The following is a 19,466-nucleotide window of genomic DNA, read 5'->3' as shown; positions in this document are numbered from 1 at the left end:
GCTCATCAAGGCAGGGGATTCGTGGTGGCAGACATGTGAGGCCATTCCTTACATCTACAGTCAGAAAACAGAGAGAGCTGCTTGTGGGTGCTCGACTTACTTTCTACGTTTTTCATAGTGTGAAAGCCCAGCCCATGTAAAGTCACTGCTTACACTCTGGGTGGATTTCTTCTCCTCATTTCACTTACATCTTTCTGGAAACACCTTCATAGGCACACCCAGAGAAGTGTTTCCACACTGAGTCTGAATTCAGCCAGGTTGTCACAGATTCTGGAGGGGGCCAGTGAGCACTTCCCCTGAAGGAGGTGCTGGATGCTGCTGCCATACCCCTAGTCTCAGCTCAGCTGCTCTCTGGTTTGATATGCAGCAATTTCCTCCTACCCTAGCCAGTGGAAACAAGTAACAGAACCTGAGAAGTTCAGATATTCCTTCAGTCAGCAGCAATCCACAGACCACATGCAACCTACCTGGTGTCCTACCAACTCCAACTCTGAGGATGTGCTCACAGGTGTCCCTATTCCTAAATGACTCTAATTTACATCAAGTTGACATAAAGCTAGTTAGCAAGGTTAGCGTCCCTGCATGGCACTGAACAACATGTAGGGATTGGTTTATTTTTCCTTTTCTGAGTGATGATGGGGTTGACCCCTCCGCCCAAGCCTGTTGACTAGTAAATAGCTCCTAAGTAAGTCAGAAGAGACATCTATCCCCACAGAAGCACAAATCACAGCACAGAGCAAACACAGAAAAGCTATACCTCAGAGGCTCATGAAGCAGAGCGGGTCTGAAGTGCTTGGTCCCAGTTCCCTCAGCGTTCTCCCTTGCTCCTTGGCACCATGACCACTACCACCACTTCAAGGGTGTGAACCCCAACAGGAGGAACAGCTCCCAGGTTTTGCAGCCTCCAGGTAGTGGGTCCAATTTTTCATTGGGCTTTAACGAGCCAACAGGACAGCCTTGCAGAAGAACAAAATGGCCTCTAATGTCTCTGGGACACTGCCAGAAAATCCCTCATCTTGGGCCAAGTCATCGGGTACCAAATCTAATGGCGACAGGAAAGATTCAAAGTTGCCTGGAACACCGAGATGTAACTCTTGAGCAGCAAGCTCTGGAGACTTCTTAGACCCCACAGGAGAAAGTGAGAGGAATGAGAATGTGGATACAAACTTCTAAGCCAACATGGGGCAGATGGAAGAGAAAAAGCCTGTGCCCACTGCTCTTGTGCCCAGCCCCGTTACCCTGGCCCCAGTGCCATCCAGGAGAAACCCTCCTGGTGGCAAGGCTGACCTGGTCCTGAGTTAGCTTCTTCTGTTGGAACTCTGCCCTTCTGTGTGTTTTGTCCATGCTTGTGAACGGTACAACTTGAGCCTGACTGTGCATCTTTTGGGTTGGTTTCATTAATAAGAGAAGCATAGAATGGGGGAAGGAATGAAAGTGGAAGGAGGGAGGGAGGGAGGGAGGGAGGGAGGGAGGGAGGGAGGGAGGGAGGGAGGAGGAAAGAGAAGAAAAAAGAAAAGGAAAACTAGCCATGACACAGGGCAGCATGACACATTCAACAGAGTATAACACCCCAACTGCTGAGTCCAAAGACACTGAAAAGGGTAAAGGGCTGTAAGGAGAATTGATACCTTGTAAGATTACAGTTGGCAAGATGGATCAGTGGATAAAGGTGCATGATGACAAGCCTAATATGAAAATAAAATAAAATATCCAATGATGTTTTACTATAGCTAGGAGGAAGAAGTAAGGAGTATAGATGTGGATAAGGGCTTTCTCAGTAAGACTGGCTAGCTCAGGATGTAAAAAAAGCATTTCATGAATGGAATCCGATAGAAATGTTTTTGTTTCTGTACAGAGAAAGAAAACATTGTTCCAATGAAAAGGCAACACACAGAAGGGGGGAAATCTTTGCCAGTTTTAAAAACCAAAACCCCTAAATGTCTTCAGATTCCTCGCAGCTTGTTGTAAACTTGTGCTAGATCTGCCTTGTAACTCAGAAATACCACTCCTGAGAATTTCCCCAAAGATCTCCAAGTCCACAAACCACATAGACACCTTTACATCCATCTTAAATATACGTAACTTTCATTTACCAATTTAACAATTAATAAAAATAACATACTTATTGATAGAGAATGTGCAAATTAGATAAAAGTGTGCACAGGTTTTAAAGTTTTCCAGGGTGAAACTGTAACTTATTCACATCATGGAAAACCAGTTTCACTGACAACCAAACAGGAATTAAAGTGATATTTTCCTATTATCCTTAGCATTTTTGAGGTAAGTTTGGAAAAGTACTGACAAAGATACACAGAATAGACCATTTTACTACTGTCGGTGTTAGTTATAAAGGTTAATAGGGCATAGAGTTCTGTCTATAATTCATTATTGTTGGAGGCTTTTGCTTTTATGATAAATAGAATCAAAATGACTGTTTTAGTTCACAGTCATTGCTAAAAAATAATCAGTAGCATGGACTAATGTACACCCAGAGATTTGGAAAGTCCTTTGGATGACAAACCCGTTGAATGTTTATCTTCTTTTCACAGCATTGTGCATACAACAAAGAGATCCCAAGCATAATATATTCCTGGTGATAATGTGAAAGAAAAACCTATGCAAATCACCTAATGGTTTGAGCTTCTCATGCTGGGGCTTTGAGAACTCCTACTTTACGTTTCAATTGGAAGCCAAAGAAGGGGGCTCTGAAGAGTGTTTCTCTCCATCTGTCCTCAAATACATGTTATTCTTGTGCACTTGGCCTCCCCTAAATCCAGAAGTTGAAGCCAATTGCAAACCACTTGGCATGTTCAAATCGATATTCATCCCAAGAGTTCCACAGGAAATTCCATTAAAAAAATAACCCACAAAACTCTCTTGGTTTTCTGTGCCTTCAGTTCACAAATGACCTGTGGTTTTTTTTGTTTTGTTTTGTTTTTGTGTGTGTGTGTGTGTGTGTGTGTGTGTGTGTGTGTGTGTGTGTGTGTGTGTCTGGCTTTGAGTCACCATCTTAGATATCTTTATTTTTCTGATGGAAGTTATTTTGGTTAATACCATTTAGCACAAGTTTATTTCAGCAAAGGACAACTTCTTGAGCTTGAGTTTAGATTGGTATGGACTTAAACATTTGGTTTCAGGATAAATAAGAGACAAGGTTATTTTACTTAAGAAGACTTCACAGTGCCTTATGAGACACTCTCATAAGATGAGGAACAGATAGAAAAACACTGAGAAGAATCAATGAAACAAAGAGTTGGTTCTTTGAGAAAATCAACAAAATAGATAATCTTCTGTCCAAACTAACCAAAAGACAGAGGGAGAGCATGCTAATTAACAAAATCAGAGATGAAAAAGGGGACATAACAACAGACTCTGAGGAAATCCAGAGAATCATCAGGGCATACTTTGAAAATCTGTACTCCACAAAATTTGAAAATTAAAGGAAATGGACAATTTCCTGGCTAGATATCACTTGCCAAAACTAAATCAAGAACAGATAAACAATCTAAACAGACCTATAACCCCTAATGAAATAGAAGCAGTCATCAAAAGTCTCCCAAATAAAAAAAGCCCAGGCCCAGATGGCTTCAGTGCAGAATTCTACCAGAAATTCAAAGAAGAGCTAATTCCAATACTCCTCAAAGTATTCCACACAATAGAAGCAGGAGGCTCACTGCCAAACTCTTTCTACGAGGCTACAATTACCTTGATACCCAAGCCACACAAAGACACAACTAAGAAAAAGAACTATAGACCAATTTCCCTCATGAACACTGATGTAAAAATACTCAATAAAATACTCGCAAGCCGGATTCAAGAACACATCAGAAAAATCATTCACCATGATCAAGTAGGCTTCATCCCAGGAATGCAGGGATAGTTCAACATTAGAAAATCTATCAATGTAATCCACCATATTAACAATCTGCGAAAGAAAAACCACATGATCATCTCACTAGATGCTGAAAAAGCCTTTGACAAAATCCAGCACCCCTTCATGATAAAGGTCCTAGAGAGATCAGGGATAACAGGAATGTACCTGAATATAATAAAAGCAATATACAGTAAACCAACAGCTAACATCAAACTAAATGGAGAGAAACTCAAAGCAATTCCTCTAAAATCAGGAACAAGACAAGGCTGTCCACTCTCTCCATATCTCTTCAATATTGTACTTGAAGTTCTAGCTACAGCAATAAGACAACAAAAGGAGGTAAAGGGGATACAAATAGGAAAAGAAGAAGTCAAACTTTCACTATTTGCAGATGATATGATAGTTTACATAAGTGACCCAAAAAACTCCGCAAGGTTACTCCTAGAGCTGATAAACACCTTCAGCAATGTGGCAGGATACAAGGTAAACTCAAAAAATCAGTGGCCCTATTATATACAGATGATGAAGTGACTGAGAAAGAAATCAGAGAAACATCACCCTTTACAATAGCCAAAAACAGCATCAAATATCTGGGGATAATGTTAACCAAGGAAATTAAAGACCTGTATATCAAGAACTTTGTGTCTTTAAAGAAAGAAATCAAAGAAGATACCAGAAAATGGAAAGATCTCCCATGCTCTTGGATTGGTAGGATCAACATAATAAAAATGGAAATCTTGCCAAAAGCAGTCTACAGATTCAATGCAATCCCTATCAAAATTCCATCACAATTCTTCAAGGACCTGGAAAGAACATTAATCAACTTTATATGGAAAAACAAAAGGCCCAGGATAGCTAAAACATCCCTATACAATAAAGGAACTTCAGGAGGCATCACCATACCTGACTTCAAGGTCTATTATAGAGCTATAGTCCTGAAAACAGCTTGGTATTGGCACAAAAATAGGCAGGTAGACCAATGGAACCGAATTGAAAGCTCTAATTTTAACCCACACACCTATGAACACTTGATTTTTGACAAAGAAGCTAAAACTGTACAATGGAAAAAAGAAAGCATCTTCAACAAATGGTGCTGGCATAACTGGGTACTGGTATGCAGAAGACTGCAGATAGATCCATGTTTATCGCCTTGTACAAAACTTAAGTCCAAATGGATCAAAGATCTCAACATAAATCCAGCCACACTGAAACATTTAGAAGAGAAAGTGGGAGATACTCTTCAACAAGTTGGTACAGGAGACAACTTCCTAAACATAACACCAGTGGCACAGGCACTGAGATCGACAATTAACAAATGGGACCTTCTGAAACTAAAAAGCTTCTGTAAGGCAAAGGACACGGTCAAAAAGACAAAAAGGCAGGCCACAGAATGGGAAAAGATATTCACTAACCCTACATCTGACAGAGGGCTAATCTCCAAAATTTACAAAGAACTCAAGAAACAAGTCTCCAAAACACCAAAGGATCCAATTAAAAGGTGGGGTACAGAGCTAAATAGAGAATTCTCAGTAGAGGAGGCTAAAATGGCCAAGAGACACTTAAGAAAGTGCTCAACATCCTTAGCCATCAGGGAAATGCAAATCAAAACAACTCTGAGATACCATCTTACTCCTGTCAGAATGGCTAAAATCAAAAACACCGAAGACAATTTATGCTGGAGAGGATGTGGAGAGAGAGGAACACTCCTCCACTGCTGGTGGGAGTGCCGACTCATACAGCCTCTTTGGAAATTAGTATGGAGATTCCTCAGGAAAATGGGAATTAATCTACCACTAGACCCAGCAATTCCACTCTTAGGCATATATCCAAATGAGGCAAGTTCATACAACAAGGGCATCTGCTCCACTATGTTCATAGCAGCATTATTTGTAATAGCCAGAACCTGGAAGCAACCTAGATGCCCCTCAGCTGAAGAGTGGATAGAGGAAATGTGGTACATTTACACAATGGAGTATTACTCAGCAGAAAAAAACAATGGAATCTTGAAATTCGCAGGGAAATGGATAGCACTGGAAGAAACCATCCTGAGTGAGGTAACCCAGTCGCAAAAAGACAAACATGGTATGTACTCACTCATATGTGGATTTTAGACATGGATCAGGATAGTGCCAGTTTGCACTTCCACTGATAGAGAGTCTGGGAAACAGGAAAGAACCTAAAAGATATGCATATATGCATTGTACCCAAGAGAAGAGGATGGAGACAAGATCCCCTGAATGGATGGGGAAAATGGCGAGGAGTGGGGGGGGAGTGGGACCTGGGAAGAAGAGAGGGGGTGAAGAGGAAGAGAGTTGGTCATGGGGGAAAAGGAAGTTGAGGGGGTGGGGGTAGAATAGGGGGAAGAGGGAATCATAGGATCGAATACAGATCAGGCACCAGAGCGACCTCGAGTGATCTAAAGGGATAACACCAATTGGCAAGCTAAGCAATAGTGGAGAGACCACCTCGAATGCCCATTCCTGATAATGAACTTGATGTCTATAACCATCCGGGAGCCTTCATCCTGTGACTGATGGAAGCAGAGGCAAACACACAATTAATCACTGAACTGAACCCAAGGAACCCAGTGACAGAGAGAGAGGAGTGATGAGCAAATTGGCAAAGAATGGGCTGGCAAAACCAGCAGAGACAGCTGATCTGAACAGGGGAGAGCTCTTGGACCCCAGACTGACAGTGGGGAGGCCAGCATGGGACTGATCTGGACCCCCCAAATGTGAGTGTCAGCGAAAAGGCCTGGGCAACCTATGGGGCCCTGAGCTGTGGATCAGTGTCTATCCCTGATATACAAACAGTCTTCGTGTGCCTATAGCACAAAGAGGGATGCTCTCTCAGCCTGGACTCTTAGGGGAGTGCCTGGACCCTACCCAGAGTAAAATGACAGACTCTGATATCCCCTGTGTGGAAGGATTTGGCAATAGGGTGGGAGGCTGGGGGGAAGGGGAGTGTGGGAGGAAGGGAGGGAGAGGGAACTGGGATTGACATGTAAAACAAGCTATTTAAAAGAAAAGAAAAGAAAAAAAAAAGAAGCTGACATTTGAGAAAGACCTGAAGGAGATAAAGGAATTAATCATGTGGCTATTAGAGAAAGACTTCCAAGAAAGGGACAGCAAGAGCCAAGTTCCTGAAGCAGCTTGTGTCCCATCTCCAGCAATGACACAGAGGACAGTGTGGCTGCAATGGAAGGAGACAGTGGTGGAAACCAAAGACAGAAGAGGACCACAGACAATAGTAGGACTGGTAGGACATTTCAAGATGTTATCCTTTATTGTCTATCTGATGAAGAGATATCAGTATCTGTTCAGAAAAGAAACGATGTGAACATCCATCAGAAAAAATAAAATCACTCTAGGTTCCCTATAGGGGTGAAGGGGAGGATCTGAACATCTCTAGCAATGATTTAAATGAGCAGTGATGGTGTTCAAAAGTGGCCACAGAGGAGGTGGGAGAAGGTGTCAGGTGCTGATGTAGTTTAAAGACAGGATTTCCAAATGAATGAGCAGGCAAGGAACAAAGATGATGCCAATGTTTTGGCTTTGAGCAAATGGAAACACAAATTACCATTAGCTGCATTGGGAATACGGGGTATCACAATTTTGTTTACAACTGGATGTGGTGTACACCTAAAATCCAGCACTCAGCTGGTGGAGATAGAAGAACCAAAAATTCAAGGTTCTTTTCAGCTACATATGAAGTTCGAGACTTGTCTGTGATACCCAAAACTTTTTCTCAGTTAAACAAAAAGAAAGAGAGAAGAAAGTAGAAAAATAAATTTTAATTAGAGATACATTCAGCTTTGGATGCCAAGAGGATGTTGAGGGACAGCTGGCCATATGAAGCTGAAGTTTGGAAGGTGTGTGGAATTGATCCATATAGTTACAGTTGTCAGCTTATGGATGACCTTTGAGTTCAAAGATTTATAGAAGTGTTAGACAAGTGTGTTCTAGTTTCATTTCTGCTCCCATGACAAATATTCTGATAAAAAGCAACTTGGGGAAGAAAGGTTTTTTTGGCTCACAATTTCAAGTTTCATTTTATTATTCCTGGGAATTCAAGGCATCAAGTTGAAACACCACATCCACAATCCATAACAGAGAGAATAAGCACATGGGTCCTTGCTTGGCCTCTTCTAATTCCTGCTCTTACATTGTTCTGGATCCCCTATCTAGTGAGTGGTGCCACCTCCAGTGGACTTAGTCTTCCTATGTCAATTAACAATCAAGACAAACTCCCACAGACATATTCACAGGTCAATCTAATAAAGATAATTCCTCAATAATACTTCCTCGCAAGTGATTCTAGATTGTGTTAAGTTGACAGTTAAAACTAACCAGCTCAGAGGGGGAAGGAAAGATGGCTGAGTTCCTTGATACTCAACTATGAACCATCTTAGCATCTGGGGAACTAGAGAAGGGGTGATTAGCCAGGGAATAGAAAAACCAAGAGAAGCAAGTCTCTTACAAATACACAAACAAAATTAATCATGGACAAGGGAGTCAGCAACTGTGTCACTGATAGTTTGCATAGGTCCTGTGCCACAGGATCATGATGGAGAATGGGTCATTAGATTGAGCAAATTGAGAGTAAGTTACAATTTCAACATAGTCATGGGGTGAAAATTTCGCTAGGGTGAGATGTGTAGAATAATAGACAATGAGAGCAAGCAATGTCTTTGAGATTTCTCTTCAAGGGGAACAAAGTCATGTCATAATAGCAATGGGGAAATGGCTATTTTGATGTGTTTGAGTTATAAGCAACAAAATAGTTACTGCTCGTAGATCTGGGCACTTCTAGGTCCAAGATCAAGGCACTGACACGTGTGGGGGACCATCTTCTCATTGTAACTCCACATGGAGGAAGGAATGAGAAGTTCTTGGGCTTCTTCAGTTGAACCCAGTTCATTTTATGAGGGCTCCACTACCTTCAAAAGGTTTCATCTTGTAATATCATCATGCTAGGAGCTAAAATTTTAATACACAAATTTAAGAGGGATGTAAACATCTGGTCCATTTCAGGGGTCAAATTGGGTATTTCTGTTCTCAAGTCAGGGTTTCAGTGATTCAATAGAGAATGAAAACAAATTTTGCTCACCCAGAGAGCTAGTCGTTGATGAGAATCTGAGGTGCCCAAAGTTTATGTTTGGCATCTTATAACCTCTTTCAGTTCATTTCTCCATAATAATCCTGGAAGGTAGGAACTCTCCCTAGATGAGGAAAATATGATGAATTAAGGCTTTATAACTTGTTGGGGCACACACTATCTTTATGTCCATCAACACTGCCACCAACGCCCTCTCCCAAATGAATACACACAGCCCAGTGCTACATCGTTTGGAGGGTTCATTTAAATGTGCTGCACCTACCTCTGGAATTCTCTTTTCATCTGGCATTGAACTTTTATAGCCAATTATCCTTGCATTCTCAGCCAGGTAAATGGTTTCTGCCAAAGGTGTGGAATGCCTTGTGCCTGGAAGGGAATTCATATTTCGAAGTTGTTCCTAGAGAGATAAGAGAAACTTGCTGTCAGAGCCCTGGGTTCAAATACCAAGTGCATGTCTTCATAGAAGCCATGCTTCCAACTACACATCAGAAAGGAGCTGCAGAGCTAAATTGAAGCAGCAGCATTCCACAAATGATTTTTAAAATATATTTATTCATTTACTTTGTGTGGTGAGATTTGGCCACCAGTGCCAGGGTGATAGATGTGGGGGACAAATTGAAGGATTAGATTCTCTCCTTTTACCATGTAGGTCACAGGGATCAAATTCAGGTCAATGAGCTTAGGAGCAAGTGCCTTAACCCATTGAGCTCTCTGACTGGATGTCTCAAAGACTTGATATTTTCACATCATTCAAAGTGAGTAAATTGAAATAATATATCTTATGGTAGAATGGCATAATACTCTGATGCATTTGTTGGTATCAAGAAGTTTTTCAAATGGTTATTTCAAATTCTACCCCACAATAGGGTTTCCTAAATAACCAAGCATCTGCCTCCCAGTGGTTTCACCTTTCAGGTACAGAACTTACATCTAAACACCCTCTTTGAACCTCAGGTTCCCACCTATTCTAAAAGAAACCAGTATTTTTAACTGCTTTGTAAACATCAGATGGCATGAAGTGCACGAAGATTCTAGAAGCTTCTTCTTATTGGCATGCATCATCTCCATTCTTGTAGGTTCTCAAAGGATCTAAAATTGTCTTTGTCCAAAATGGATTTTCTTTAAAAATTTTATTAGTATACATTGTTTGTAAGTAGTATTGGGCTACATAAAAAATCTCATCCAAAAATATAATATACATCAATACCTTCTCCCACTGAGTAGCCCTACCCATTTCCCGTCAGTCTTCCTCAACCAGGACAGCTTTGCTCCTCCTTCCAAGTATTATATATGGATATGATTTTATGTATCTATATGAAATATGAGAACTACAAATGAGAGAAAATATATAGTATTTATCTTTGTCACCTACATAATTTACTTAGAATGTTTATCTCCAGTTGCACCTATTTCTCTGCAAGTGATGTAACCTCCCTCTTCTTTATGGCTGAAAAGGTTCCATTGTATTTGCATCACATTATCTCATCTTTTCCTCTGCAGATAGACATTTATGTTAATTCCTTAATTTAGATCATGTGAGCACTATTCAATAAATATTAACCGCAAATATCTCTGTGATAAGTGGACTTTTGGTCCTCTGACTGAATACCCAGAGATGGTATAACTGGGTCTATAGTGTTTTGTTTTGTTATTTTAAGGATTCCCAAACTCATTTCTATAGTGGATAAACAGCTGCATTTCCTAAGAGAACTGTATAAGAGTTCCCTTTTGTCTGAATCCTTGTGAGTATTTATTATTAGTTTCCTTAATAACTGGAATTCTGATTAGGGTGAGATGAAATCCTAGAGTAATTTTAATTTGCATTTATCTGACTGCTGATGATATTGAATATTTTTCATGTATATTTTCCACTTGTATTTCATCTTCTAAGATCTGTCTGCTGAGCTGTATGTGTTTACAAATGCATGCACACACATATGCAATTAATGAGAAAAAGAGGCCATAAATTTGAAAGAGAGAACAGAGGGGTACGTGGGAGGTTTGGAGAGGGAGGGAAGGGATGTAGGGGATGGTGTTGGTATATTATAACCTCAAAAGATGAAAGAAATAATTTTTAAAAAACTGTCTTCTCTTTTCATTAGCCTACTTACTGATTAGGTTATCTGATTTCTTGCGGTTTCCTGTTATGAGTTATACATACATTTTAGATAATAAAACACTGTTGGATGCACAGCTAGCAAAGCTTTACTCCTGTTCTGAAGGCTGTCTCTTCTCTTGTTTAACTGCATCCTTTGATGTACAGAAGCTTTGTAATTTCGTGACATCCCATTCTTCAGTTGTTGGCATTCTGTCCTGAGTAGCTGGACTTCTATTCAACAAGTCCTTCCATCTACTTACATCCTGAAGTGTTTTCTATACTTTACTTTCTAATAATTTCAGAGCACCTTGGTCAGTATCAGGTGGCTGTAGCTGCATGGATTTATATTGGGCTCCTCTACCCTATTCTAATCATTTATGTTTCTGTTTTGTATCACTGCCATGCTGGTTTTGTTACTGCAGCTCTGTAGTACAATTTGAAATCAGGCACAATGATATCTCTAGTCTTATTCTTTTGGCTCAGGATTACTTTAGCTTTTGTGCTTTTATATGAATTTTAAATTAAAAAATGTTTTTTTGAGATTTTTGTTTCTGTTTCTGTGAAGGATGTTATTGGAATGTTGATGGGCACTGTGCCAATTCTCTAGATTCCTTTTGGCAGTATATCTATATTCACAATGTTAGTCTTCCAATCCACAAACAAGGGAGGTGCAAGGTTGAATTTTGTAGATAGAAAATGAAATTAGCTCTGAGGGTTCAGGGCAAGTGCTGTGTGGTCTGAGATCCCTGTATATTGCCTGTTAGCTAAATGTTGCTACCTCCAGAGAATTCTCTTATTTACTTATTTTTTGTTGATAGCATATATGTTTGTTGGATAAAGGCAATACTATACACATTTCAGATTCAAATGTTCTTATGATTGTCTCTATGACATCACTATTTTTTAATTAAATTAAAACTTTTTTGTTTTGATTTTTATTTTAGAAACACTCTTATTTACATATTCATCCCCCATTCCCTCACCCTCCCATCCTCCCATGCTTCCCACTGACCCCCCACCCACCCCCAACCTATTCCCCAGGGATAGTGAGACCCTCCACTGGGGATCATCAAAGTCCATCACATCATTTGGGGGAGGGCCCAGGCCCTCCTTTCCTATCTGGGCTTCAATAGTATCCCTCCATAGGGAATGGGCTTCCAAAGTCCATTTGAGACCTAGGAATAAACACTGGCTCCATTGTTAGAGGTTCGATAGACTTCCTTGGTCTCCTAGCTGGCACCCACATTCAGAGGGCTTGGTTTGGTCCAATGCTTACTCCCCTACTTTAGATCAGGCCAACTGTTTCTGTGGGTATCTCCAGCAATTTCAAAGAACATGGGCTTGTGTTATCTTCAACTTCCATGATAAACATTAAACACGAGTTAAACTTTCAGATTTCTTTATGAAAAGTTTTACTGCCAACATTTAAGACCAGGGTGCTTTGGTTAATAGAATCTCCTGGATCTGTAAATTTCACCAAATTAACCTGAGGTGAATAATAAAAAGCAAACTCTGCCTTTTCTAGGAAGTTGAATTTTTATTTCGCCATGATCTGATGTGAATGGGGATTTGTTTGACACATATGACATCTGGTTACATTACCGCACTTCAAAAAGGGGAAGAAGGAAGAAGCAGCAGTCATTCACATTTCAGTTCTGGTGTGTCTGCACACCTTAAGTATAGGTCAAGAAGTGGCGGGAGGTTAGATAACATGAAGAATAGAAAAAGCAAAGTAAATAAAAAGTACCACAAAGAACATAGCATGTCTATACCCAGCAAAGGGGAAAAACCACATCAGGTCATTTCCTCCCATTAAGAAGCAGCCAATCCTTCTACTAATATAAATTTACCTCTCATTATCATAAATTTCAAAAATGACCACCAGATTGTTTCTTCCTTATTTCTTCATTCCGTGATATCAAATGAATTCCTTATATTGAAAGTAAACTACCAAGATAAATCAATATGTGATAGTATTTACTTAAGGCAGCATGTTGTTTAAAGTTGTTTTGGAAGAACTAGTGTTTACACCAGAACCTGTTTAAAATATATCATTTTTTAAGCTACAAAATGGTTAACACAAGCTTATCTGAATTTGAGGACTGGAGGGTGGAGGTCTCAGTGGGTAGACTGCTTGACTAGCATGCATGAAGGCCTGGGTTGGGTGGGTGTGGAGTCACAATCTGCTAGCACCAGTACTAAGGAGGTAAAGAGAGGAGGATCAGAAGTTCAAGGTCATCTTTGAATATATAGCGAGTTTGAGACTTGCTTTGGATCTCAAAACATCTCAAAAACAAAACTATCAAAAAAAACCTTCCAAAATTATCTGAATTTTATATGCATTTAATGATATGTATACATTCTTATTTCATCATATGTAGAACAGAAGTCTGTGAATATAGACAGCACATGTGTGGAGAAAAGCATGGATACAGATCTAGTAAATAACCTGTTTTGTGTATAGAGACTTCTGACATGTATCTCTATTTGAAAGTTTCTTTTTTTTTTTTTTTTTTTGGTTTTTATGAGGCAGGGTTTCTCTGAATTGTTTTGGAGGCTATCGGTCCAGCCCAGCCTTGAACTCACAGAGATCCGCCTACCTCTGCCTCCCGAGTGCTGGGATTAAAGGCATGCGCCACCACCGCCCGGTTTGAAAGTTTCTTAATGCCATTTCAACTCATTGTATGCACATGTATGTATATCTGTTTCTGGGTAAAGAATTTAAGTGTTGCCCTTTGGGTGACACAGTAAACGGAATGCCATCAGCAACAAAATAAAACCCTAACATGTCCCAAATACTAAGTCACAAAAACTCCAGACTCCCACTGGTCATTATTCATGACCCCCTTGTCCCCACACTCTCAAGAAACAAACAGCTCATTTTCTATAGGCACAGAAACTCCTGTCCAGGGGCCAAAATCAGTCCCGCATCCATTGTATTGTGATCTCACTAACTGAAAATGGGCTTTACACTGCTTTGTCTTTTGTGTATTTAGTGTGTGTGTGTGTGTGTGTGTGTGTGTGTATGTATGCATGTATATATGTATGTATGTATGTATGTATGTATGTATGTATGTATGTATGTATTTCAGTACTGGAATGGAACCAGAGCCTCTGGGTAAGCCTAGGAGGTGCCCTCTTACTGGGCTAGATGTCCAGCCCTTTTGACTCTGTATATTGAGACAAGATCTCACTAAGTTTTGCAGTCTAGTCTTGAACTCACTGTTAGCTCAGGCAGGCCTTGAAAGTGTGATTCTCTGAACTCTACCACCTGAGGAAGATTTTATTCTCTTTTTTAAAATTTTTATTGTTTGCCCACTCATCTCCTTCATCTTCCTGTCCCTCTTTCCCTCTTATGTGTACTTTGTCTCCAGTATTTTCCCTTCCACTGGAATATCTCATGTGTTCTATTGCCTTTGCCATAGCCTCTCTGAACTGTTTATTCCATATTATGGGTCCCTTTCTAGGTTTCTGGATTTTTTCAAGATTCACTGTGTCTTTTTAACTGTTTTATGCCTTAATCTTCTTTAGGAACCTCACATAGGCAATTCAAAGCTAAGCTACAGTCAACCCTGGATTTTGTAGTTGCTTGTAACATAGAGATCAATACAAATACTCACACAGAACATATTACAGACAGGAACAGATAAATGTGCAAAGCCATGATTACAAAAAGAGTGTTCCTACATTGGGTACAGAGGGTGGGGGTGGTTATTCAAATTCCCAAATGAAAATATTTTTGGTTGTGAGCCTAGCCTTTAAATGCCTGAGCCATCTCTCCAGCCCTATGAAAATATACTTAACCCCAATCCAGTAAGTAGACATTACTGTTTTCCGTGAGCAACAGTTGGCTCCAAGTTACAGATAGAAAAACATGCACTCCAGGAGAGATTATATATAACTTATTAAGAATGCTAAGATGTCTCCATTGGTTCCTCCACTGAAATGACAGGACAAAACACAATGTATGTACTAATGACTAAATAAATGTTCTTAATCCTCAACTCAAATAACAATCAACTGCATAAACCTGTCACTCTGACAGATTTGCCTATTCAAAGAAAAATTTCCCCAACAAACTGCCCAAGGAAAGAAAACTGAATGTCATTGCACTAACAGCTCACAACAACTTTATGGGGAACTGAAACAGGACAGGGTCTTATTAATAAATCAATTACAAAGTCTCTTGTAGAATGCCAGCATCATCAAGAAGCATCATTTACATCAAATGATCTTACTGGTAGGGTTTTAGCAAAGAAATTCCAAGGCTGGTTCTATATCATGCCACTATGTATTATAACTTAGGTTTGGTCAGACTCCTTCTTAACTTATGAAGGTATGATTAGAGGGACAAATCAATTGCAGATCAATCATGCACACAGGCAGTCATTCAGGGGATGTGCTTTAAAGGTTCCAGGAAATGTGTTTTTTAAAACATGTGGAACTCAGAGAAAAATAAGCTGAGTCCTGTCTCCTAGGAAGCCCACAGGGTGAAGTGCAGACAGTGTGCAAGCAAACACCTTCAGTCATAGACTGAAGCATCTCAGGGCAGGAATACAGAGGGCTGTGTGATTGTGGGATCTGGGAGCAGAACCAGCTTGGGGTGATCCTAGAACAAAGCACCTGCAGTAGCTCAGTATGTCTAGAGCTACAGTTGAGGGTCCTCAGGTGAACAAGTGTGGGCTGAAACAGCAAAGCAGTAGATGGGGTTAATGTACTTCTAGTGTAAGATGTTGGGAATGACAGGCACCCGAGAGACTTGAAATGTGTCTGATTTGGAAAACTCTGACCAGATCAATTGTGTATTTACATGAACAATACACAGCTGAGTTAAAATAGTTTCTTTGTGAATAATGCAAATCTGTCAGTCACTGACTAGCCACCCTGGTGTAGATAGGAATGAGTTGAGTTGCAGAGTGTGTGCTCAGTCTTTGTAATAATGCATACAAAGTGATGCATATACCCTCACATATGTGTAGGTTCTATATTTATGGACTAAACCAACTTTGGATGCAAATATTCAGAAAAATGCATCATTACCAAACTCATACACACTTCTTTTATTGCCATTGTTCTCTTGATAATCTAATTTTGCAGTTCCCTCCATGGCAGTTATATCTTGCTAGGCATTATAAGTCATCTGGAGACATTTTAAAGTAGATAGGAAGATGTGCATAGATAGCATGCACATGCTGTGCCATGTTATATATGTGACTTGAACATCCAGATTCTGATGGACAGTTGAATACCATGTGTTCACTGTGTGGGCTCATAGGAGTGTGTGCCTAAAAATAAGGAGGGTATCTTCTTGCTCAAGGATCTGGGCCAATATTTTCTCCTATAAATGGAGGTTATCTGTCCATGCCATAATGACATTCCAAATTAGAGTGGTCCAAAATTTAACAAAATAAGCATATACGCATGGCTGTCACCAATATAGCAGACAAGAGAGTGTGCATGCCTTCTGCTGGGGCCTCAGCGAGCAGACAGAATTCTACAAAAGAGACTGCATATCTTGTCTCAGGGGAGCATTAAAAATCGAGAGTGAGAATATGGTCAGTTGGATTTTGTTTTTTGTTTTGTTTGTTTTTCTGTTTTTGCTTTTTGCTAAAAAATCTGGTCTACATGGTGCCTGTCCACTTCTTTCTACTCAAAAGCATGAGACAAGACAGACAAAAGAGACAAGTAAGTTGCCCTCTGGGCCTGCTGAGGCCTCTCAATAGAGCCACAGGAAGATGCCAAAGATCTGAGAGCCAGTATGCAGCCTTTGTGGCCCCGAGGCAGGTTGCTCTGTATGAATTCTAGTGATGCAAGGTGACAAGCTAGGATCATCCCAGTAGGACCAGGACCAGAGAACCAACTCAGAATAATCAAGATGAATCCAGAGAGAATCGGGAATGCAATGAGTGAAGTCTTTGGCTCTGTGGCTTCAGGGTGAATCCCTCTGGGGTTGTAAGGTTAAAGGGTTTCTCCAAGACCTTTCCCTAGGTTAAAACAAAGGAGCAGCATTCTGTGTAGAGTGGATCTGTGCACACTGGAATCAGGATCACCCTGACCAACACCAAGCTGTCAAACAGATGCCAAGGCAAAAATATAGATTTTTGGGGGAGGACTAAAGTGGGACAAATAATCAAGCTGAAATCATCAGAGTTTAATTAAATTTAAAGATGCAGTAGGCTCAGATATTGAAGTATAAAAAGTAGAGAAATGCCCACAAAAGCGACAAGGCCAAGTGGATTAGGGCCATCACAGAAGAGATCAGTGTTGTAGACAGAATGGCTCCATGCTGAGGGAGGGGAGATGGCATGGGAATAAGAACACAGTAAGCCTTGGAGAATTGGTTGGACTTATGTACATATATGAACAAATGAATATAAATTTGCATGACAAAAACGACATTCAAGTTGAGGGTGGCATTGTCTGTGTGGCTAAGGCCAGTGGCTGCTGACTACTGGCTATAGAAATAGCACCTAGCCAGGGTGACAAGAATGGAAATTGAGCATGCACTCACTGCCATCTGAAGTCTTGATTCTAGAGCCCAGGAGCTCTCAAACCCAGCCCCAGAGCCCCCTCCTTCTTAAAATGACAGGAAGCACTTCATCTCTCAGATATCAACTTCTTTATAGAAATTACACTATGGAATAGAAGTCAAACCAGGTTAAAACAAGCTTTAGAATTTATCCTGGGAAATCTCAAAAGTCATGGCTCTTATCACTAGGCCCATGCTTAACTGGGACCATTTAAAAGATATTACAAATATACTCATCAATTGTAATTCAGAGTTCAAGGTCATTTCATACCCAAGAACTCTGTTTGACTTCTCTGAAATTTCAGGCATAAAATTTGGCATAGGCATCTCCTTACCTTTTAAGTAATTCATTCAGAAGACAGGGTACAATTTTTCATCTCCAACCTGCAATTCTCTTAGACTCTTCATTACTTCTAATCATGCAACTGAATTAAGTAGGAGAAAGAGTCTCCAAGCACGGACAGCTACTAATGGGAAATATAATAGAACATGAGACCAGAAAGACAGCTTTGGCTATTGTAGGAGTTCTAACATTTTCCAAATCTGTCAGCCTGACAATGTGGTGTTTCAGTAAGGGTTGAGTCATGAATCCATTTTCAATTACTGCACAAAAGAACGAAAATTGTACGTGACAGTAGACCATGAACTCTCTACTGCGGCTAAATCTGCACAAAGAAAGGGCAGGGGTTGTGTGCTGTCTTAGCAATGTAGTAAAGAGCAGTAGAGTGATTGAAAGCCAGGTATTGTATGTGTGTGTGTGTGTGTGTGTGTGTGTGTGTGTGTGTGTGTGTGTGTGTGAGAGAGAGAGAGAGGGGGGGGTTGCATGGACAGGTGAAGGAGGGAAGGAAAGCACCAAAAAGGAAACATTAAAGAGACACTGTATAGGGTATACTGTACTAATCTCTATTCCACCTGTTAATATTACTAATAATAGTGATAATAATAATTATACCAAAAATGGGCAATGGCTGAACTTTGAATGAACATAATTACCAGGCAGTGACCATCAGTGCAGCAGCTAAGGAGGATAATATACTGAAGGAATTTGGATGTCTCAGTCTTCAAATTGAGAACAAACGTTTTTCTTTTGAAAAGAGAATCATCAAAAGGACAATCTTCCACTTCTGAAATGCTGCCTAGAAAGAAGCAGGGCCTTGACTTTTTAACAATATTTGTTGGTTCGTGAACACATATTTCATGAACCCATGCTCTAGATGCATTAGCCAGGTAGGAAAAGATGTGTTCAGGCAACAGGTGTTGTTCTTATGTGCACACATACACTTCCGTAAGCAGAAAGTTAGATATATCTTGAGAGAAGACATGCTTTCCCAGCTGAAGTGTTCTTCCTAACAGAGCTCTTCTTAGACAGTCGAAGGAAAATGTGACAAAAAGAGACCTTAGACCTTATTCTGACCCCAGAAAAGATTGTGGAGAAAAGCCCTTCAAATCTCCAGAGAAAATGCTCTCTTTGGCCCTGGGATGGCTCAGTCCTAGGCAGGAGAGCTTTCCTCTCCATCACTAATCCACTCCAAGGCCTTTGTCCCAGGCAAAGCATTTGTCCCAGGCACCTGATAGACTTGACTCATCAAGCAACTCCATCTAGTGATTTTACTGTATTTCTTTACTTTTAAATTCCTAATTTAACTGTCTCAGATGAAAACTGCATTGAAAATGTAATTATAGGAAAAAATGAAGAGAACATAATGACTTTGATCATTCACCTGCATTTGACACCATGTCCTTTGTATACTGAGTATGTATTATGTGGTACGGAGTCATGAAATTTTCAGTGGCTTGCCACCTGGGCACAGATATGAACAAAGATCAGGATGTGATTTGAATAGTGA

At 40.2% G+C, this 19,466-nt stretch overlaps 1 pseudogene; it reads left to right on the top strand.

The window, feature by feature from the left end:
- The first annotated feature begins 836 nt into the window (after positions 1-836).
- On the top strand, positions 837-1,401 carry LOC101837921 (annotated as a pseudogene).
- The last annotated feature ends 18,065 nt before the right edge of the window (positions 1,402-19,466 follow it).

Source organism: Mesocricetus auratus, unplaced genomic scaffold (assembly GCF_017639785.1).
Source record: "Mesocricetus auratus isolate SY011 unplaced genomic scaffold, BCM_Maur_2.0 Super-Scaffold_100013, whole genome shotgun sequence".
NCBI classification, from domain to species: domain Eukaryota; kingdom Metazoa; phylum Chordata; class Mammalia; order Rodentia; family Cricetidae; genus Mesocricetus; species Mesocricetus auratus.
This window is presented reverse-complemented; position numbering and strand designations above follow the sequence as displayed.